A 23,072-nucleotide genomic window follows, 5' to 3' on the forward strand; every position below is an offset into this window, starting at 1 on the left:
GTTCAGAAGCGACCTGGCCATCACAAATGACAGCTGAACGAAGCGGTGGCTTTTCGTCGTCATCATCGTTACCGTGTGGCAATGTAGAGCAGACATCGACTCTCAACGCGTGACGTTGATTCTAAATGTGGAGGGAAAAACCGGAGGACCCGGAGAAAAATCCACGGGACCACGGGATGGGAGACGCAAACTCCACATATACAGCAGCAGGCGTCAGGGTCGGGACCGAACCCACGACCTCCTGCCTACCAGGCGAGGTAGTTAACATCTCCTAGCCATCTCGTGATGATGAGAGAGAGAGACGCAAACTCCACATATACAGCAACGTATTTCGTCTGTACGGGACAGAGTGATTCTCAGTCGCACGAGTAGAATTTATCCGGGGTTGATTGGAATGCTGTGTGTGTGATACTATTACTGTGTGTGTGATACTATTACTGTGTGTGTGATACTATTACTGTGTGTGTGATACTATTACTGTGTGTGTGTGTGTTTGGAATGCTGTGTGGGTGATTCTATTACTGTGTGTGTGATACTATTACTGTGTGTGATACTATTACTGTGTGTGTGTTTGGAATGCTGTGTTGATGATACTATTACTGTGTGTGATACTATTACTGTGTGTGTGATACCATTACTGTGTGTGTGATTGGAATGCTGTGTGTGGGATACTATTACTGTATGTGTGATATTATTACTGTATGTGTGATACTATTACTGTGTGTATTTGGAACACTGTGTGTTTGGAATGCCGTGTGTGATCGGAACGCCGTGTGTGAATGGATGACTGAGTAATTGTAAAACTGTATCATCGGCATGACGTATGTGATGTGATTGTTGTGTGCGATTGGACTGATGTGCGTTTTTGGATTACAGTGAGTAATTGTGATACTGTGTGTGTGCCATTGGAATGCCGCGTGTGTGTGATTAACACTGGGAGACCCGCATTCCTCACTCGCCTCGTAACCTCCCTGGCTCGCTGGCGTTACGTAGGCGGGTGGGTGGAGTGGCGGTGGTGGGCGGAGAGAGATGGAGGTGGGCTGGTGGGTGGGGTGGGTGGCTTGGTAATTGAAGGAGGCAGCCAATCCGCGCTGTGGGCAGGTAAACCTATCCCCGGCCATCCTATCCGCGCGGGCGCGTGCCCAGCCACACGGCAACCACGAATTGGCGACGGGAGAGACGAGGCAGAGGGAGAGAGGAGAGAGAGCCCAGTCCAGCACGACAGAACACATCGTACGCACACACATTTTACTCCTTCAGAGAACGAGAGAAGGGGAGTGGAGGGAGGAGGGCTTTCTCCGTTTCGTTACAGCAACAGCGTCGGGGCCTGGCTTGTTCCTGCTACTGCTGCTGCTGAAGGTAACCCCGGGCTCTCTCTCTCTGTCTCCTCTGCGTTGCGTGACCCTTTAATTAATGACGACTGCGATGGTGGATGGCGGTGGCTATTAATCGCGTCCGTCTCTGTGTGTGGGGGGAGCGGTGGCGCAACGGTTGGCGCACTGCGCTCCTGCGAATCCGGCGACCCCGATTCGTTAGATTCTCGCTCGCGGACAACGCGAACGCGGCCGTCGCGGTGACGAATGTCTGAAGAACCGGTTTGTGGGACCCGCCTCCCCCTAGGTCGACTCGGCCTCAAATGAGTGCCGTATCCTGCGTGTTGCTGCTGTCGTTAAAACATCGCTGACTTCGGGGAGACAAAGGCGAGCGGTGCTGCTGCTGCTGCTAACAGCACTTGTCCACACCCGTCTCGGCAGCCTGTTACGGCTCCGCGGAGCGAGGGGATCTTTGTGGTGGTGGTGGTTGTTAGTGGCGAGGGGGAGTCGGGGCGTGCCTCCTGCTGCTAGAATATTCATCGCCACTCCGACGGTACCACCACCACCACCGCCGCCGCCAACAACAACAACAACAGCAGCAGCGGCAAGGCAGTCACGTGTGATCCACTGCGTGTCCTACTTGCCACGCTGCAATTGGGTACTGATGGTGATGGTGAGCATGGAACGTTGTTCCCACTCGCCATTCGCGTGGCATGCGTGGCTTTATCCTACTCTGTGTGAAGTGTTGGTGGTGGTGGTGCTGAAGGCCCCGTCTTGATCTAAAATAAATACTTGGCACGGAGGGCCGGAGCGAACAAAAAGACCCCAAGAGCACCATCGCTGTCAACCCCTTCTTTTGTCAGTGCCCCCCCCCCCCCCGAGCTTACGACAGACAACCTTGTCGATCACCCCGTGCCATTTGTAAATCTCAACGTTCATCCCACAAAGTCCCATCACAAGGGAGAGACACAATTGTAGCTGCCCGCATTGAAACAGCTGTACGTCGTGTGAACCTGATAACTCAATTTCCCCGCACAAGCATACGGGCTAAACCGCGTGGGGTCAACAGCGATGAAAGCGGCGTCTTGCGGCCAGCGAGAGTAGACGCAAACGACATCTCCCAAGATGTCCGAGCCCGTCTGACTGTGGGCCACGACGGAAGGTTTAGCAGCAGCCGCCTCGTCTTGCTCGCTCCACTTGAAGTGGAGTTTATTGTTGTGTTTGTGGAGTGCGGGCAGGGGTGCTGGTGGTGTGTTTGTGGGCTGGTGAGGTTCAGGAGGGGGGGGGCACGTGTGGTGATGTTCAGGGGGGGGGGGCACGTGTGGTGATGTTCAGGGGGGGGGGGGGGGGGCAAGCGGAGTGAGGGGTGCGTGTGAGTGCCCTTGGAGCCGCAGGTCTTCTCTAGCTCGTGGTGAGCGGTGGGGCCCCAGGCCCCCTGCGACATGTAGAAAGTGAACAAGTCTCGCGCTGGGGTTTGCCCCTCTGTGTGGTGCGGGGATTGGTGGATGGCTTCGTCGTCTGAATGTTTGTCGCGGGCGATTTCGATTTTTGCCTCGTCTTCTAGGGGGCCGTCCATAATGACGTCACACACCTGGGGGGGGTGAGAAATGTGACGTCACAGTAAAATGCGCAACTTTTAAATAAATGTAGACAACACGTTCTACCTAATTAAATATACTGTTTGATAAATATTTCCTCCTACAACATCAGAGTGCAGCGCCACATTAAATACGAACTACAATGACAATAGTTAAAGCGATTTGAAGCATGTTTATTTTTGGGGGGGGGCAGAGCTTTGTGACGTCATATTTGAGGGGGGGGGGGGTCTGACTTTTTGTGGCGCCGTGTGACGAAGGGGGTGGGGGGCAAAAATCGTCCCAAATCGCGTGACGTCATTTATGGACGACCCCCTATGTCACATGGCTATCGTGGTTTTCTTTGGTGCTGTGTTGTTGTTAACCCGTGTCCCTAAACTGGAACGTCCTGCGAAAGAGCTTTACAGCTCATCGGATTCCTCCTCCTCCTGCTGCTGCCACTCTTAAATACCGATGCGACATTGTGAGAAACATGGCACGGAGATTATTTAGATTTTTTTTTCGATTTAAAGGCTTTCGTGACTGCAGGGATTCATCTTCTTGGTTCTTTCGGTAAGTCACGTAGAATGGAAATAATAAAATAATAAAAATAAAACATTATAAAATAATTCTCACGACGTTTCGGCCACAACGCAAGCAGCCGTCCTCAGGTGAAGAACAGGTCTGTCGGGAAGACAGCGTCTGAATGAAACACCCCAGGCGCTGTCTTCCCGACAGACCTGTTCTTCACCTGAGGACGGCTGCTCGCGTTGTGGCCGAAACGTCGTGAGAAATGTATTATTTTATTATGTTTTATTTTTATTATTTTCCGTCTACGTGACTTTACCGAAAGAACCAAGAAGATTATTTCGATTATCGCGGCGCTAGAATGTCCAAATGATGGGGTCAATGTGTTGAGCGGCTCTCATTGTCGATGGCCAGGGCGCTTCTGAACAAGAGGTCAGCACCTCGGAGTGGGGGTTGCCTGGGTCGGATGCCGGATGGTTTAGTTGTCGTTTGTTTGGTTTGGGTGATTTGTTTACTTTTTCATGTACTTTACACTGCTAGTGTGTGTTTAGCATTGTGTTGTTGTTGTTGTAGTAGCGTTCTTACCCCGAGCCCCCTAACTGGGCATCCGGTGAAAACAAAAATAGCTTTTGTAGTTCATCGGATTCCTCGTGCCAGTCTAAATGGGTATCTTGAGATTGTGGTGGTGGTGTTGTTGTTGTTGTTTAGAACTTGCAGTCGTGCATGGGACTGCGACTGAATGCGCAGCAGTACCTCCTGCAGTAGGGGGGGGGTGGGGTGGGGGGTGGGAATTGGGGGGGGTGAGAAGGGGGGTGAGAAGGGGGGGGGATCGCCACTGAACGGCACGGAGTGCTGCAGTGTCCCGCACCGTCCCGGTTTGTGAACCGTCTAGGAGGGTTCCTTTCCTCCACCCTGCAAATCCAAAAACGCCGCACCTGGGTGGGACCTTTTGACGTGGAGGTTACCGCTCTCCCCCTCCCCTACCTCTCCCCTACCCTCTCTCTCCCTCTCCCCTACCTCTCCCCTACCGCTCCTCTCCCCTACCTCTCCCCCTCTCTCTCTCCTACCTCTCTCTCTCTCTCTACCTCTACAACGGCTGGCGGCTGGATGTGGCTGCTCACGCAGGGCGCGGCACCACCAATAACCACCCCGACCTGTTCGCGGCTTCAACATAAACACGGCGCCTCGCGCTGCTGCTGCTGCTGCTGCCCTCCGTGGCCACGCCACTCAAGGGCGGGGTGAGGTCGTGGGGGTCGTGGCGCAAGCTCTCGCCCCTGGCTCGCCCTCTCGCACGGCTCGGCTCAATTGCTGTTTGCAGTTGCTCGGTGGCTTCCAAGGAAAGGCGTCGGCTCCCCCGAGTGTGGCTCGCTCGGCTCCCCCGAGTGTGGCTCGCTCGAGGCGTGGATCGTCGGCATCCTGATCTGGCTTGGGGACACCTTTCTTGAGACATTTGGGCAAATTGGAGCCTCTGAGCCTGTGGCTAAGAATGTGTTGATGAAGGGGGGGGGACGACCCCGCGTGGCCGTGCGTTGTGGGTTTGGGGGGCCCCACGTCGTGGGTTTGGGGGGGCCCATGACGTGGTTTTTGGGGGGGGCCCACGTAACACTGATCTGTCATCAACTGCCCTCCGCGACCCTCCGTCACTCCCAAACGAAATCAATTCTTGGTGTTCCCACTGTCGCTTTGGGGACGGTGACTGTGTGTGGTGTGCGCGGGTCTGTCAGCCGCGTTGGTGCCAACACAAGCAAAGCACTCGAGTGATTTTCACGTTCAGCGTCTCGCCGCAGAGCCGGGCATGCTGTTGTTGTGTTGTGTGTCTGAGATCCTGGGGGAGGGAGAAATCCCTCAGCCTGGAAAACATCGTGGGACAAAGTGGGGGTGACCCTGCTTGAGGCTGCGGTGTCTCAAATAATTGGAAGAAGTCACCCCCTGTGAGTGGCTGACTGAGGTGCCATCTGTTGAGGAAGTACTGAAGGCGATCCAGAGTCTGAGACCAGGAAAGGCACCGGGCAGAGATGACCTCCCAGGCGAAATGCTGAGGGAGGGTGTTGTTTGTGCACAGTCTGCCCTACATGACATCATAACAACAGTCTGGACCACTGGACGGGTTCCGCAAGATTGGAAGGATGCCCTGGTGAATCCCCCTCTTTAAGAAGGGGGGCCGCACAGACTGTAACAACTACAGGGGCATCTCACTCCTCAGTATGCAGGGAAAGGTCCATGGCAAGGATTATTCAACATCGCCTTGCCAGGCCGCTGAGGAGAGGCTTGCGGAGCCCCAATGCGGTTTTCAGGAAAGGGCGGTCCTGCACAGATGCCATATTTTCTGTTCCGTTTGCTTCAGCAGAGGTGTAGGGATTCAAACAAAACCTAAACCTCTGATTTATTGACCTGGTCAAGGCCTATGATACCATCAGTAGGCCTGGGCTCTGGGTTATTCTTTGTGCTTTCAGAGTCCCTGACCCTCTGCTCACGATCATGATGGTTAGCAGGGCCCGGGTAAAACTACGTGGCCGGGAGTAGGAGCCATTCCCTGTTCACCTTGGAGTGCGACAGAGATGTCTTCTGGCCTCCCACATTATTTAACATCTATTCGACCACGTAGTTTGTGATTCAATTCGATGGCTGTACCGGAGGAATTTCCATCTGGTACAGATACGTACAGATACGTACAGAACAATGGGAGGCTGATCGATGTCCGGTGCAGTCAAAGGATGGCCTCTCTTGCTCAACCCACGTTATGTATGCCGATGATCTGGTTATTGCTGCTCACTCAGAGAAGGAGTTGGAGGCGCTGCTGCTGAACCTTGAGCTAACCACTAAGAGGTGGGGACCTTACCATCAGCCCCACCAAAACTAAGCACCTGCCTGGGTATTTTGTACCATTGGGACACTCCACCCCCACAACTCCCAATTGGTGATAGGGCAGTTGTGGAGAGTTTCCCTTACCTGGGCAGTGTGCTCATGAACGGCTCCGGTTTGACAGCAGAGGTCTCACTCCGTATCAGTCGAGCGGTAATTATCTTTTCATCGGTTGCGTAACGCTGTGTGGTAGCTACCTGGTCTGTCGCTCTGCACGAAGCTTCAGGTCTTCTCGGCCACAGTCATTGCCTTCTCTACACTTGCGAAACGTGGACCCCCCTAATGGGAGCATCTTCACCGGTTAGAAACATTTAGGCTGGCCTGCCTACGATCTGTACTGGGTTTAACCTGCAGGCTGCATTGTGTGAGGAGCTCACATATCCTTGAAAGATCTGGACAAAGTCCCATCGGTGAGCTCCTCCGGCAGGCAAGGCTGCGTTGGCTGGGTCATGTAGCCCGCATGCCCAGCCACCGCATGCCTAAACAGCTTTTGTTCGGCCGGATCGAGGGGGCTTAACGGGCGCGGCACGGGCTAAAGAAGAGATGGAGTGATGTGGTTACAGGAGGACGTGGAGCTGAGTGGACTTACCACATCGACACACACACACGTAGACACACACATAAAAAACACACAAAGATCCCCCGTATAGCCTTAACAGACTGTCGGGGCAAGTGCTGTTAGCGAGCACCTATGACGGCCGGGGCAGACCCAGCAGGTGCCACGGGTCGACTGACCGAGATGAGTGGCCGATGCACCACCTGTGCCCCCTACTGTGCCAACTTGCTGCGCTTTTAGCCACCCTCGTTCACTACACACACACGCGCGCTTCGGCTCCGCTGGTAAAACAAAAAGGTATCCCATCAACATTATGACCACTCGACTGCAGCTGTAAATGATGGGATAGTTTTCCACGTTGTGTTTTGTGCTGATCGCCTCTTGGCGCCTTCTCTTGTCCGACGCTCCGAGAGACGAGGCCTTGGCAGAGACCTTCGCTGTCTCTGGTGTCGGCCACGGTCTCGGAGACGATGCGTGACATGTTGTTATTATTATTATTGTCAGAGCGGTGTTGTTTTGCGTGGTGTTTGCCACGAGGAACTGTGTGGTTAGTGCGGACTTGATGGTGTTTGAACATCGTAACACAACTCCTGTTTTTTTTGTTGTGCCAGGAACGGGTAAGTATATTTTCACGTCTGTGTCCCCCCTCTCTCTGCCTTTTATAAATTAACTATATTACTTTTAAAATTATATACACATCTCCGTCAGCCAACACGGCTACCGATCTCCTGCGTTGGCTACAGGCGAGACAATCTCCGGGCTGGGTGTTTGACGTTCCGTGTTTGGCCCTCGTCAGCGGTGCATGCGGCTCACGCACAGCCCCGATTCTGCCGGTTTGTTTAAAAAAAAAAGATTCGTTTTGTTGTGGTGGGAGGCCCTTAATCCAGCAGTGGATAGAGAGAGACGGCACAGATTTGGTGTGATGGTGATGGTGGTGGTGATGGTGGTGATGTGAAGTTACTGGGAGACTTTAGTGACAGCCTGGCTGTCTGCATCTCATCCACGCCGTTAATCACAACACTGCTGGTCACACTCACCACACTACTCGCCACACACTCGCCACACACCTCGCGACACACTCGCCACACACTCGCCACACACTCACCACACTCACCACACACTCACCATACACTCACCATACACTCACCATACTATCGGTCACAGCAACACACAGACAAAGACACCCGTATAGCCTGGTAACAGACTGTTGGGGGCAAGTGCTGTTAGCGAGCACCTATGAAGGCCGGCACGGCACATCTATCATCTACAACACGATCAGTGCTGCTTGTTACCGAGCGCTTGCCGTTTTGGGATCAGCGCGCATGGAAACCGTTTAAATTAACGATCAAAACCCCACCGAGCTGAAGCATCATGGGGACTAGCCGGTCACGGCATGGACCCAGCAGCAGCAGCAGCAGCAGCCTTGATTGACGCCGCTACCATGATTTCATTTGCCCTGCAGAGAACCGTTCACGGTCTCGGGAATTAGTGTTGCAGCATGGGGTTGTTTGGCCGGTACAGTGCCATTTTTAATTAATGAGTGGCATTTAGCAAGAAAGCAGAGTGCACGGAGGACACCACGTGGTGAAGGGCAGCTTCTCGATCAACGCTCTCCTGGACACCACACGGGCTCTCCGTCCTTTATCCCCTTCCCAGCCTACAACACCTGGCAAGCCCTGTTGGTGGTCTCTACTCCACCCGGATTGCACCTTTACTGAGATCCGCTGAGGAAGAACCTAAACTGAACTTTTGTATCGCACCAGGTAAGGCCCCGCTGCTGAGCTGTGTGGTAGCTCTGTTATTCAGAAGCGACCTGGCATTGCAAATGATAGCTCAACCAAGTGGCGCATCATCATCATCACGTGAACATTTATAGCAGCTAAACACTCTAAATGTGGAGGGGGGAAACCGGAGGAGCCGGAGAAAATCCACGCGGTCACACAGACACGCAAACTCCACATATACGGCGGCAGCAGGCATCGTCGAGTCAGGATCACACCCACAACTTCCTGCATACCAGGCGAGGTACTTAACATCTCCTGGCCACCGTGGCGACCTCGGTATGAGTCACGGAACTAATTGCAGCACAAACCCCCTTGCCTTTCTGGCGGGTTTAGCCATCGCGGTGTTTTGCGCAATTTATTTTATTGAGGTACAAAGTTCGCCCGTAGCCCGCCTCGGCCATTTGCGGGTGAGGGCGAGATTGCTCGGTCGACCCGGTAGGCGTCGTAATTGTCCATCCCGCGGTGACGACGCTTCCAGTCGCTGCCGCCCAGGTGGGATACTCGGGGTGAGGGCACTCGGCTGCCGATGAGACTTGCCGAGGCGGTGGTTGATGTCGGTGGTTCATCGGCAAGCGGTGTCTCTTGACCGGTTCACTCGGCGCTGCTGCTGCTACTGGCCTTTCCACCACGTAGACAAACAATTGTAAGGTGGGTGCGGGAAGACTTCTTCACAAATCTCGCTGATCGCCTGATGATGACGCTCCTGGCTGCCGTGTTGTTGTTGTTGTTGATCACCGGCGAAACGTCACCGGCTACTCGAATCGTAAAGCGTTGTTGTGGGTTTACTCTCCAACGCGCAAACCGGTTCGTGCTGAAGCAGTAACCAATTATTGGCACGTTTTGGTTCACGAGGCGGTCATTACTGATTGGGCGTGTCGGGTGGTGGCGGGTTAACGACACACTATATTTACGCGATCTAACCCAAATAATAACTTTATAATTACGTACAATGTTGATTGCGAAAGCCCACGCGTTTTAAACTATTTCTAAGACGTGTCGGCTGTTGTGACCAACTTTACCATTCGCATTGCATTGATTTTTGTCTTTGGTCATGAAAAACTGAATAGGTTTTACCTTTGCCGGCAGTAAAACAGGAGCTGTGTTAAGATTTTCAACACCAATTCGATATTCCTCTTGCAAGGCTTCGAGTCTGCGTTTTTAACCACACGTATACTTTGATATGTGAGCATTATCTTTGTGCTGTTTGCCTTTCGGCGTCCTGTGGTCTGACATGGTGAGACTTGGCCCTAAAGAAGGCTATCTCTGGTGTAGTCCAATCGGTTTAAAGACAATGCAAAACATTCTTCTTTATTGCCAGAGCATGTTTGTCTGCGTGTTTTGCCACAAGTACGTGTGGTTATTGTGGATTCAATGCCTTGCAAAAGGTTTCTGTTTGGTGTTAGAGCAGGGGTCGGGAACCTTTTTGACTGGGAGAGCCATAAAAGCCAAATATTTCTAAATATCTTTCATTGAGAGCCATATAGTATTTTTAACGTATAATAAATTAAATATGTCTTACTTTTTAATGCGACTTCTGGTCACGGGACCCGTGACCCGTGAAATTTTTCTTAAAACTAATTTCTGTTTACTTTAAAATGACACAGTATTATTAAGCAATATCGCAAGTATTTTAAAATCAGTTCCAAATTGATTTTATTTTTATTTTTTTATTATTATTTTTTTCAACTCTAAATTGTCTGGGAGCCACATGCCGTCACCGGAAGAGCCATATATGGCTCGCGAGCCATAGGTTCCCGACCGCTGTGTTAGAGGATCTCTTAACACATCCTGTTCCATTGCCTGCGAGGGTAAAGCCTGGTCTTACTTTTTGATAATTTCTACATTCTCTTGTAAACTGATTGGTCTGCACCAGAGACGGCCTTCTTCTTCATGACCTGGTCTCACCCGTGTTAGACCAGAAGACAATGCACATACTATCAGAGCGAGCTTGTTTGCCTCCCCTCACCTGGTAACACAACAAGATCAACTTCACATCAACCCGCCCACTCGCCCACCTGCTCATGTGAACGAGGCTCCTGTACCATGAGGTCTCACCTCGTCACATTGACACTTGAATCGTTGAGGCTTCTTGTCAACAGCTGAGAGAATGTACCCGCTCGGGTAAAAGCGCAGCCCTGCAATTGCAGGACCCAGAGAGTATTTGGCCTACTCTTCGGCGCCGACCAGACAGTAACCACACGACCTGCCGATCACAGGCTGAGCGCTTGCGAACCCGGTTCTCACAACCGCTGCCGGGTGGACAGAGGTGGTCCTGTCATTTTTGCCGATGACCGGTACCAGCGGTGTCTCAAGATCGGCCTTTGGTGGTGGGGCAGGTTCGTGAAGGACGCTGCTACCCGGGCAGTCGGAGGCAGTCGCCCTCCAGCAAACACGGGAGAGGGCAGAGGAGCAATGCTCACAACAACGAGCAAGAGACAGGTGGCTTAAAATGCCGCGAGTTGGCGCAATAGGGGGACACACGTGCATCTGCCAGTCATCTCGGGTAAACCATGACACCTGGGTCTGTGCCGGTGACCTCCTGCTAGCATGCGTTTGACACTTGACGTGGCTTTAAAGTGCACCTGGCCTGGCACAGGCACGCTGGTGACATCACCGCCACTGGTGGTGAATGGTGTTTGTATCTTTTGTTGACATTCTATTGCACCGTACGTAGCCAACCGTGCGAATCGGAGATGTGGGTGAAGGACAACAAACGAAACCCAACAAGCAGTTCTGAAGAATTAAGTTTTCAATCTCGATCATTTTTAACAGCGCACAGCTCCCAGTTGCTTCCTGATATCGGAACAGAGGAGCGTTCCAGACGGCCGCAGAAGCAGCGGCTGCTTGTGCTGCTCTGCACACACTCGCCAGCTTTTTGTGCCACAGTTTGTGTTCTTGGTTCTTTCGGTAAAGTCACGTAGAAGAGAAATATAAAATAATAAAAATAAAACATTATAAAATACAATTCTCACGACGTTTCGTCATTCAGACGCTGTCTTTCCGACAGAACTGTTCTTCACCTGAGGACGGCTGCTTGCGTTGTGGCCGAAACGTCGTGAGAATTATTTATTATGTTTTATTATTTATTATTTCCATTCTACGTGACTTTTCCGAAAGAACCAAGAGGATGAATCCCTGCAGTCACGAAAGCTTTAAATCGACATCCCACAGTTTGTGTTCATGGTCCTCGACTTCTGAATGGCGGAATCGTCGCTCGTGCGTAGCTCGCTTCGACCCGGCGTCCCATGCGTGGCATCTTCAGCGCGTTGAGTTTGGCAAGTTATTAATTTCATTAATTGCATAACACTGGTCAACACACTTTTTCTGGCATAAGGTATTTCACGGTTCTAAGGTAATTTTGGGGTGCTGATTCCAAATGTGGCATCAGTTTTTGTCTATCACATCAGGTCTTTGAGATATCCAATATTGCATTTTCAATAAAAATTGCAGAAGAAAAGTATAAAATAAATGTGGATATCTACATAAAATGATATTATAAACACACTATCCTAAAAATACAGCACCATATTTTAACACTAAAGCAGTCACTGACTCGCAACAACTCGCAATCATAAGTGACAGAGTTAATTTCGGGTAAAAGCAATGAAAATGGGGTATGCCGATAGCATAAAAATGAGATGTGATGGAGCAAATCTGAGATCAGATTTCGAATGAGCACCCTGAAATTAGTCTAAAACAGCTGCAAAAGTCCAGGCCAAATTTGTTTTGTTGATCAGTGTAATATATGTATGCTCATCGCAGTTGGATGTGCAGATGGCACAGATGGAGATTAGTCCACACTCTGCTGTACTGTCTTGTCCTGGCAGAGCCAGGGGGTATGGCTGCTCCCCGCCACCTATGGGAAGGGAGGTCCACAGCCCAATTGTGTGGTGACCCACCAACCCTCGCTGCTTCTGCCTCTACAGTGCTTGGTCACAGACTGCCACGTGCAGTGTTCAGCCACCACTACCCATATTCTTAGGTTTTTTCGGTAAAGTCACGTAGATTAAAAATTTAATTAATAAAAGTAAATAAAAAATAAAGAAAAATCACTGTGATTTTTATTTATTTCTATTTTACTTTTATTAATTTTGTGATTTTAATTTATTTTTTATTAACTTTTATTAATTTTTATTTTTTATCTACGTGACTTGACCGAAAAAACCCTAAGAATATGAACCCTTGCAGTCACGAAAGCTTCAAATCTAGAATCACCACTACCCAGTTAAACAACTTGATTAGCAGCGCGCGCGAGCGGGCGTGTCACGTGCCGATCATTCTCGTTCGGCAAAAGTAAATAAGCAGACGTCGCTTTGGCAAATCCGCCGCTGCACGTGAAGAAATGAAATGAAAAAAAAATTCTCCACGACTCATCGGCCAGCGCGCGCGGCCTTCTGGGAGCGCTTCTTGTTCAGCGATTCGAGACGATCTCGTGGCCGGTTTCAACGTTCAGCGTCTCAACGGCAGAGTTAGGGGGCCGTCCATAAATGACGTCACGTACCTGGGGGGGGGGGGGGTCAGACATTTGTGACGATGTGTGACGAGGGGGGGCGGGTGAGAAATGTGACGTCACATCAAAATGCGCAACTTTAAATAAATATAGACATGTTCTACTTAATTAAATAGACTTTTTAATAATGTTTTCTCCTACAACATCAGAGTGCAGCGCCACATTAAATACGCACTACAATGACAATAGTTTAAAGCGATTTGAAGCATGTTTTATTTGGGGGGGGGGGCAGAGCTTTGTGACGTCATATTTGAGGGGGGGGGTCTGACTTTTTGTGACGCCACGTGACGAAGGGGGGGGGGGTCAAAAATCGTCAAAAATCGCGTGACGTCATTTATGGCCGGCCCCTTTAGTCGAAGCCGCTCCCGAGTTCTGCTCGTCTTGGGTCGATGCTGCTGTGATTCCGCACTCCCAGAATGCCGTGCGGCTGATGGACAGATTTTCGAGGGAGGAGCATCAACTGCTTATTTATGTTACTACTTTTATTACTATTATTACTATTATTATTATATTGCTATTATTATTATTACTATTATTACTATTATTGTTACTATTATTATTCTATGTTGTTACATTGTCAACTGACGCTAACGCTTCACCGGTAAGTTGGATACAAATGCTCACAGCCGTATATTCATCATAACTGTTGGCTGCAGAGAAGATTACAAAAACCACGCCTGAATGTCTTGACTCGTTTTATCCCGGAAGAATCCGATGAGCTGTGAAGCTCTTTATCATGGATGTGAATGTGGGGTCCTATAGTCCGTTTGCCAGTCTGTTGGGTCCATTCCAAAAGACTTTTAAATATCGATAGACGAAACCTGGATGGGTTGTTTTGCTGTTGGGGAGGTTAACGAAATCAATAACTATGTCACCTGCAAAACCCCGTGGAGTCGTGACGTTATCGTGCAAAGATCTGGAGCTAAATATACACGGAGCTCCGCCGAACGCCGACACAATCACAATGCGTTCCACGGAGCGAGGCGTCAATAGACGCGGAGGTGAGATGACGCAAGTCGGAGCCAAACATGGGAGCCGGAGAGGACGAGGAATCGTGACCCAGAGTCTGCCGAGGGGATCAGCTGGCGGCCTTGACAACGATCTTCTTCTCTCTCGGTCACAACATTGACGTCGTGCTTGGGTTGTGGGTGGAGATCGACGGCCGCATCATCAGAACATCGCCACCACCACCAACAGCAGGCAGGCCCAACAGCAATAGCCAGCGCCGTTCGCCGCCAAGTGACGGTGGGGTCACCACGGCGGCTGTGCCAGGCTAGGTGCACTATGAAGCCACGTGAAGTGTCGAAGACTCCCTGCTGACAGGAGGTCATGGGACTGACCCAGCAGGTGCCGTGGGTTGTCTGGCTGAGATGGCGGGCCGATGCACCAGCTGTGACCCCTACTGTGCCAACTTGATGTTTTTATCCGTCTGGCACTCCGCTCGTTGTTGTGAGCGTCGCTCCTCCGCCATCCGTTGTTGTTGGAGGGCGACTGCCTCCAACTGCCCAGTAGCGTCCTTCACGAGCCTCCTCCACAGAGGCCGATCTTGACACCGCTGGTACCAGTCATCGGCAAGTCCACTCGGCTTCACATCCTCCTGTACCACGTCACTCCATCTCTTCTCTAGCCCGTGTCGGCATTCGGTGAAGCTCTGTGGCCAAACGGAAGCTGCTTGGACACGCGGTGGCTGGGCCCCTCAAACGCTGCCACGTGCATCTCCCTCGCCAAAGGAATGTTAAAAGACGCAGCCCACAGTCCTTTGCGATAGCTCTCAAATAATGATGATAATAATAGTAGTAGTCTTACCCGAGCAAATACGTTATCTGATTCGTAAATCGCGTGCGGTGAATGGGCTTGTGTTCTTTCTCGCGATGGGGATGACATCGGCGTGAATGAATAGCTCGGGCGTGTTCTGAACCCCCACCACCACCACCACCACATACTCCAGGCGTGAGCTGTCCGCAGCGGTTATTTCCGTCCCGTCAGATTGTGCTCGGAATAGTTGCGCAACCCACAGGTGCGTGCGTAGGTAGGCACGCACGCGCACGCGCGCGTAACACCCCCGCGAGAGACGCGGGCACGCGCTCCGGGCGGTGGTCTTGGGCGGGCGTGGTGCTACCCCCCACACACCCCCCCACCCCCACCCACTCACTCACCCACTCACTCTCACACACCCACTCACACACCCACTCACACACCCACTCGCACCCACCCACTCACACCCACTCACACCCACCCACTCACTCCCACCCACTCCTCGTCACCCACCCACTCCCACCCACTCACTCCCACCCACCCACTCACTCCCACTCACTCACTCACCCACCTACTCACTCACTCACCCACTCACTCACTCCCACCCACTCACTCCCACCCACTCCCACTTGTTACCCTGCATCGGTGGTGCTGCTACTCGCTCGCAGCGCTTGCCCCTTCACGTCCTCGAAAGGCTCCACGTGGGGGGTGGGTGGGAGGGGATCTTTGTCTTTAATTTGTGGCCGATGCGGTGTGGGTGACACAAGGGGGTGAGAACCCTGAGATTACATTACCGACTCGGGGGGAGGGGGGACCCCTCCTCCTCCTGTGGCGCTTTGTGCGTTCCTCCGCCACCCGGGGAGACAAAGGCGGCCGGGCGTGTCTGCTGGCCACACTCTCAACCCACAGTGCCCGGGCTTCATCGGTGTGGCTGCTACTCGCTCCCAACAGCACTTGCCCATGGACAAGTCTGTGAAGGCTACACGGGGGATCTTTGTCCTTGTGTCGTGTGCGTGTGTGTGCGTGTGTGTGCGTGTGTGCGTGTGTGTGCGTGTGTGTGTGTGTGTGCGTGTGTGTGTGTGTGTGCGTGTGTGTGTGTGTGTGCGTGTGTCGTGTGCGTGTGTGTTGTGCGTGGCCGTCACCTTGAGCTCGTCGGAGTTTACGTTGCGATGTCAAAGCGCGCGCAGCTCCCACTCTGAATACCTCCGAAGGAATGTTGACCGCGTTCCCGCTCGCGTGCCAACACCAGGTGAGGGGCTGTCTGAAACCGGTCCTGGCCCTTCCCCTAGGTCGACTCGGCCTCAAACGAGTACCCGGTGCCCACCCGAACGCGAGTTTTGGATTTCGTTCTCGCCGGGTAGAGAGACAAAGACGGCCGTGCGTGGTGTGTTGCTGTCTGGCTCGCCCCTCCTCTTGTTCCGTGCTCGCCCTTGGCAGGTGCTCACGGAACGGTGGTGGTGGTGGTGGTACGTGTATCTCCTGCGTGGCGATCAACCCCTGGCTGTGTGATGGCGTTGCGCAGCCGATTTGAGAGCGAGCCTGGCCGTGATGGTCTGGGGCCTGACACAGCCGAGCCGCCTCCATTCCCCCCGGGGGTCTCCCCCAGCACCCCCACTAGACCCCACCAGACCCCGCCAGACCCCACGCCACGGGCCGTGCCCGTCGTTCCGGTCACCGGCCTCGGCGTCGTTCACACGCGTGGCGGTGGTGGGGCCATCAAACATCGCATCATCATCATCATCCTCTTCCCCCCCCCCCCACTCACCAGCCATCCACCTCCTCTCCACGTATATGGTGGACCGAGGCGGTGGTGTTGGAGGTGTTAGGGGGCACGCACAGAGGGGAGCCGTCGGCTCGTTACCAAACAGCGGCGACCTCCGGCACGGTGAGAGCCGGCCCAGAGCCCCTGCAGGCGAGAGAGAGAGTGGCGGGGTGAGGAGTGGTGTGGGGGGTCACCACCCACCACCATTACCACCAACCACCATCACCACCACCACCACCATCACCACCAACCACCAACCACCAACCACCCACCACCACCAGCAACCACCACCCACCACCACCATCTGGTGTTCTCGCCGTGCGTGCATTGCGGCAATTGACATGTTGAGGCTTGTTTTTTAGACACACACACATACACACATCTAAACATATGAACCGAGTTTCGGTGGGGAGGGGGAGGGGTTGGGATGTCTTCTGTTGTTATTTTGGGTTTCCAACACCCCCCCCCCCCTCCAGGTCTCTGTCCAGCTTCTGGTTTTGTTTTTGGCCGTGGGGTCTGCAGCACGGGGCCGTACCTGGCTGGGTTGGGGACAAAGAGTCGCGTCATCCCTCTCCGCGTGGTGGTGCCTTGCTCTTCGCCTGGCTGTGTTCTAAGCGAAGATTCCCTGCCTCTGTGTCGCCGACTCTCTCGCCAGCTCACACCGTGTCAACTCGCACGGCTTAGCGCGTATTCTTGTACAGGGAAGTTGAGTGTTTTCAGGTCCATACGGCGTTACAGCCGTTGCAATGCGGGCAAGCATGGTTCAGCCTTTGTTTATCCCTTGCGATGGGACTTTGTCGGATGGACGTTGAGCTTTAAGGGGCACGGGTTGACCGCTAAGGTCTGAATGTATACTAATGTAGTCATTGATAAGGGGGTGAAGGCCGTCTCTCTCGGATTGCCACAGGCTCCAAAGACTCGCAAGAGTTTGCTCGAGGTGCCAATTTGGCTACAGATGGCATTGCTCATGTTCTCGCTTGACTCGTGTGCGTGTGGTTTTTATGTTTGAGAGGCTTGGCCAAGTTTTGTTTGTACTAAGGGGGTGGGTGGGTGGGGATGGTTAATTTAACTAATGTCGCTTTTGTGTGGTGTCCAACAGATTGATTTGCAGGTGATTTACGATCCGACACCGTTCACACTCCACACTGTACGTGCACCCCTAGCGTGGAGCTGCTGCTGCTGCTGCGTCCGCCTTGTGAGTGGAATGTTCGGGGCGTGGGTCACGACTGTGAATAATCACCAGAGTGGTGGTGGTGGTGGTGATGATGGCAGCTCCGTGTTACCTGGGGGCGAATGGGTGTGAAAGCACACGCACACATTGTGAGCTACAGAAGCCACAGGTGTGTGTGTGTGTGAAACAAATACAAAGATCCACCTCGTGTAGCCTTCACTGACTGTTGGAGCAAGTGCTGTTAGCGAGTAGCACCTATGGAGGTGAGAACGGCTCACCAGAGGGGGTGGGTGGCCAGCAACCACGCCGGGCCGCCTTTGTCTCCTCGAGCTGGCGATGTTTACACACCGCACCAGGCACTACACTACCGCTCCCCCCACCTCTTGTGTGATTGTTGGTGTGGAAACACACACACACACAGACAGTGTGAACTGCAGAAGTCACGGGTGTTTGTGTGTGGGTATGAAAATACACAGATATTGTGATCTACAGAAGTCACAGGTGTGTGTGTGGGTATGAAAATACACAGACATTGTGATCTACAGAAGCCACAGGTGTGTATGTGTGGGTATGAAAATACACAGACATTGTGATCTACAGAAGCCACAGGTGTGTGTGGGTATGAAAATACACAGACATTGTGATCTACGGAAGTCACAGGTGTGTATGTGTGGGTATGAAAATACACAGACATTGTGATCTACAGAAGTCACAGGTGTGTGTGGGTATGAAAATACACAGACATTGTGATCTACAGAAGCCACAGGTGTGTGTGGGTATGAAAATACACAGACATTGTGATCTACGGAAGCCACAGGTGTGTATGTGTGGGTATGAAAATACACAGACATTGTGATCTACAGAAGTCACAGGTGTGTGTGGGTATGAAAATACACAGACATTGTGATCTACAGAAGCCACAGGTGTGTGTGGGTCAAAAATACACAGGCATTGTGATCTACAGAAGCCACAGGTATGCGTGGGTATGAAAATGCACAGACATTGTGATCTACAGAAGTCACAGGTGTGTTAGTGTGTGGGAGCGGTGGTGTAGTGGTTAGCGCTACGCTGCGCTACGAACCTGGCCACCCGGGTTCGATTCCCGCTCATGGCCAACACCGGTGAGGATTATCTGAACCGGTCGTGGGCCTCCCCTAGGTCGACTCGGCCTCAAATGAGTACCTGGTGCGATGAGTAAACATCGCCACTGGGAAGACAAAGGCGGCCGGGCGTGGTGCTGGCCACCCACCCCCTCGTGTGCCGTGCAGGCCTTCATAGGTGCTCGCTAACAGTACTTGCCCCAACAGCATGTTAAGGCTACACGGGGGATCTTTGTCTTTGTGTGCGCGCCTCTGCTAGCCCTTGCCATGTGGCCCACTCCAAACCAGGCCCCCGTGTCTCAGAGACGGAGAGACCCAGATCAAGATCCCCCCCCCCCCCCAACGTCTTGGCACCTCACCAGCGCATGGCCGGCGATGGGACGCCCACCGTCAGAGCCAAATTCCCTTAAGTTGATTTAAATTTTCTTGGTTCTTACGGTAAAATCACGTAGAAGGGAAGTAATAAAATAATAAAAATAAAACCTAATAAAATAATTCTCACGACGTTTCGGCCACAACGCAAGCCGAAACGTCGTGAGAATTATTTTATAATGTTTTATTTTTATTATTTTATTACTTCCCTTCTACGTGACTTTACCGAAAGAACCAAGAAGATGAATCCCTGCAGTCACGAAAGCTTTAAATCGAAATTTGATTTAAATTATGATGATTTGTGACGATTTACGATGCACTCGCCCACACACGCAGAATATCGTGTGGCTGATGTGTGAAATAAAAGAACCCCCCATAAGACAGACGATGGGGAGGTGACGTCTAGGAAGGGAGTGGGTGAGGGTGTTTGTCTGTGTTGCTGTGCTTGTCTGTGTTGCTGTGCTTGTTGTATTCCACACGATGGCGCCAATGGCCATGTTATTGTTGCTATGTTTTACTCTGCAGCGTTTTGTGTCAACTGCGGGACGCAATTCTACCACAGAGAGAGTGGGGTGGTGGGGGCTTTTGCCGATCACCACCGAGGAAAGTGAACCATGGTTGTGTCGATGAGATGGATTGTTATTCGCTATTACACCCAATACAAATGTTCGCCAGCATCGGTTGAACAAGCAAGGCCGCTAAACTGAAATAAACACTTTTTTATTGTACCAGATAAAGGGTCGTCCATAAATGACGTCACCCACCTGGGGGGGTCAGACATTTGGGACGATGTGTGACGAGGGGGGAGGGGGGTGAGAAATGTGACGTCACATCAAAATGCGCACCTTTAAATAAATAGACAACACATTCTAATTGAATAAATATACTTTTTAATAAATGTTTCCTCCTACAACATCAGAGTGCAGCGCCACATTAAATACGCACTACAATGACAATAGTTTAGAGCGATTTGAAGCATGTTTTATGTTTGGGGGGGCAGAGCTTTGTGACGTCATTTGAGGGGGGGTCTGACATTGTGACGCCGTGTGACGAAGGGGGGGGGGGTCAAAAATCGTCCAAAATCGCGTGACGTCATTTATGGACGGCCCCAAAGGCCCCACTGAGTTTGTGAAGCTCTTTGTCAGAAGCGACCTGCCCATCACAAGTTGTCGCCCAACGAGAAGGGGCTTGTCCATCATCGTCATCATCACTATCGTCGTGTGCAACTTTATAGCAGCCAACAACCCTCAACGCGTGATTGTTGAATCCTAAATGTGGATGTGGAAACCCGTAAGACCCTGAGTAATATCCACGGGGAGCGAGACCCGCCAACTCCACATGCACAGCAGCAGGCGTCAGGGTCTGACCCAGACGCCCGACCTCCTGTATCGCGGGCGAGGTCGTTAACATCTCACAAAACCGGTCCCCACTTATACTCCACTTTTGCTCGTGTTGAGACCGCCATGCTGCTGGTTTGGACGCAACTCCCCCAGAGAGAAGGCCGTGCCTGGCTCGTGATGAGATGCGCAAGAGAGTAAAGTCATATTTATGTTTAATTTAGAGAGACCGACATGAGGATGAGGTGTTACACTCCCAACTTTATTTGTGTTGTTCGGGCTTGTAGAGTTCCAGTTATAATTATATTAGTATAGTTTGCTCCACCGGTCAAACTGGTTTTTTTGTCAGTATTACGATGACGCTATGTTCCGAAACCGCGTCTTCTGCCCTCTCCTCCCTCGCGTCCCCCCCTCCCGCCCAGTGACACGTGTTCAGGTTCTGTACACGCAGCACGGGAGCGTCCACACCGGGCTGACGGGATGTGTGAAAACACCAGCGAAGATCGACTTTTATGGTCGACATTGTGGGACGGATATGGCAGTGGGAGGCGACTGGTCGAAGCTAGCGCGAGATGTCTCGCAACGTTCCGTTTAACACATTTGCGTTTGATTTGGACCTCGGTTCAGTCCACGACTGCTGAATTCTTATCGCGACTCCGATTATTGGCACAGGGAAGCCTCGCCGAGTCACTTGGCTCCCTGGTCACGGTGATCCTGCCACGTTTTCACAGCAAGGAGGTGAGATGGCGTGACGCTTGACGCCTGCTGCCGCAATGTGTGTGTGCGTGTGGTTCCCAACCGAGATGCTTACAATGTAATCTCTCGATCTGGACCGTGAACCCGGCCACACAATGTCCTCGTAGCCTTGGCGGATGACGTTAGAATGATCTTTAGCATGCCCCTAACCCCAGCCAAGCCCGCACGATGCGAAGCTGTGGCTTGCGCGCTATTTCTATCGCCGGTTTGCACGCCACGTGATTAGGACGGGCCGCACCTCTGCATGCCGCAGTGAGTGTGTGTAGGTCGACTCGGCCTCAAATGAGTACCTGGTGTAGCGGTGTGTAAAGATCGCCACTGGGGAGACAAAGGCGGCCGGGCGTGGTGCTGGCCACCCACTCCTTTGTGAGCTGCGCCGGCCTTGACAGGTGCTCTCTAAACAGCCCTTGCCCCAACAGTCTAAGGCTATATGGGGGATCTTTGTCTCATGCTTTAATGCGTGCCTCTTCATTGTTTGGTCGAGGGAAGGTGGCACCGATGTTTAAAAACGGCGTCTTGTAACGCCCTTGCTTGATTCATCGTTGTCACAAATGCACACACGGGCCTCGATGTGTGTCTGCTTGTGGATGAAAGCCCCGGGCTAACGCGAGTGAGTTAGAGCACAGCAATTATTAAGATTATCATCGGCGTTTTTTTTATTGTAAGAACGTTGAACGAGTAAACCAAGTGTTCATTCGCGTTGTTGTGCAGACGTTGCAAAATAAATCAGCGGACAAGTACACTCATTGGCTGTGTGGGGTGGTGGAGGGTTACGACACATTTATACTTACGCGATCTAACCCAAAATCCTTTATCATGAATAATATCGGTCGCGAAAGCCTACGTGTTTAAAGTACTTCTCTTTCGCGTGTTAGTCACTCCAAGGTATAAAATACGCATCCTGGTAGCCACACGGCCTTCTGGGAGTGCATCGTGCCATCTGCGTTGACGCCAACGCAGGCAAAAACCCGGGGGCGGTTTTGACCTCGAGTGTCTCACCAGCAGATGCGGGCTTGCCGAGACCAATGCTGATCAACTGTGCGTGTACGTACGTTGCACTTCTTTTGCACCGTACGTAGCCAACCATGCCCATTGGAGGTGCCTGGGGGGGGGGTGGCGAAAGGACAACGAGGCAAGGAACTGGTTTCAGCAGTCTTGGTATCATCAGCATCAGTCAGGTTGGGTTGAGCCGATGCTGTCAAACTGCCCAGATATGTATCGGTGAGGAACTGGTTTCAGCATTCATTGTCAGTCTAACACGTAGCAGGCAATATCATCCATAATAGAGGGGGGGGGGGTTGGGCTGTCGCCTGATGAAGCTGGTTGTAATTACTGGCGAAACGTCGTACTCGGATTGTAAATGTTGTGGCTTGGCTCCCCAACACACAACCGGATAGTGCTGTACTAGTATACTACACTATATACACCACTTTACATTACATACTATACACTACACTACTATACACTACACTATATACTACACTACTATACACTACACTATACACTACACTATACACTACACTACACACTACACTATACACTACACCAATATACACTACTATACACTAGTGTTGTACTTGTGACGAATTGGCACGTTCTGTTTACGTGACAACCCTCACTAGTTGGCCGTGTCAGGTGGTGGTGGGTTTTTAACGACACATTCATATATTTACGTGATCTCACCCCCAAAAA

General features: G+C 51.9%; 1 long non-coding RNA gene across 1 annotated transcript; it reads left to right on the forward strand.

The window, feature by feature from the left end:
- Nucleotides 1-1,167: 1,167 nt before the first annotated feature.
- Nucleotides 1,168-22,116, forward strand: LOC133339832 (uncharacterized). Its single transcript, XR_009754789.1, has 3 exons — nt 1,168-1,359; nt 17,744-17,839; nt 21,047-22,116. It is a non-coding gene; the product is annotated as an uncharacterized LOC133339832 (long non-coding RNA).
- The last annotated feature ends 956 nt before the right edge of the window (nt 22,117-23,072 follow it).

This window comes from Lethenteron reissneri, unplaced genomic scaffold (genome assembly GCF_015708825.2).
Source record: "Lethenteron reissneri isolate LAM-NWPU_2019-01 unplaced genomic scaffold, ASM1570882v1 scaffold_425, whole genome shotgun sequence".
Taxonomy (NCBI): domain Eukaryota; kingdom Metazoa; phylum Chordata; class Hyperoartia; order Petromyzontiformes; family Petromyzontidae; genus Lethenteron; species Lethenteron reissneri.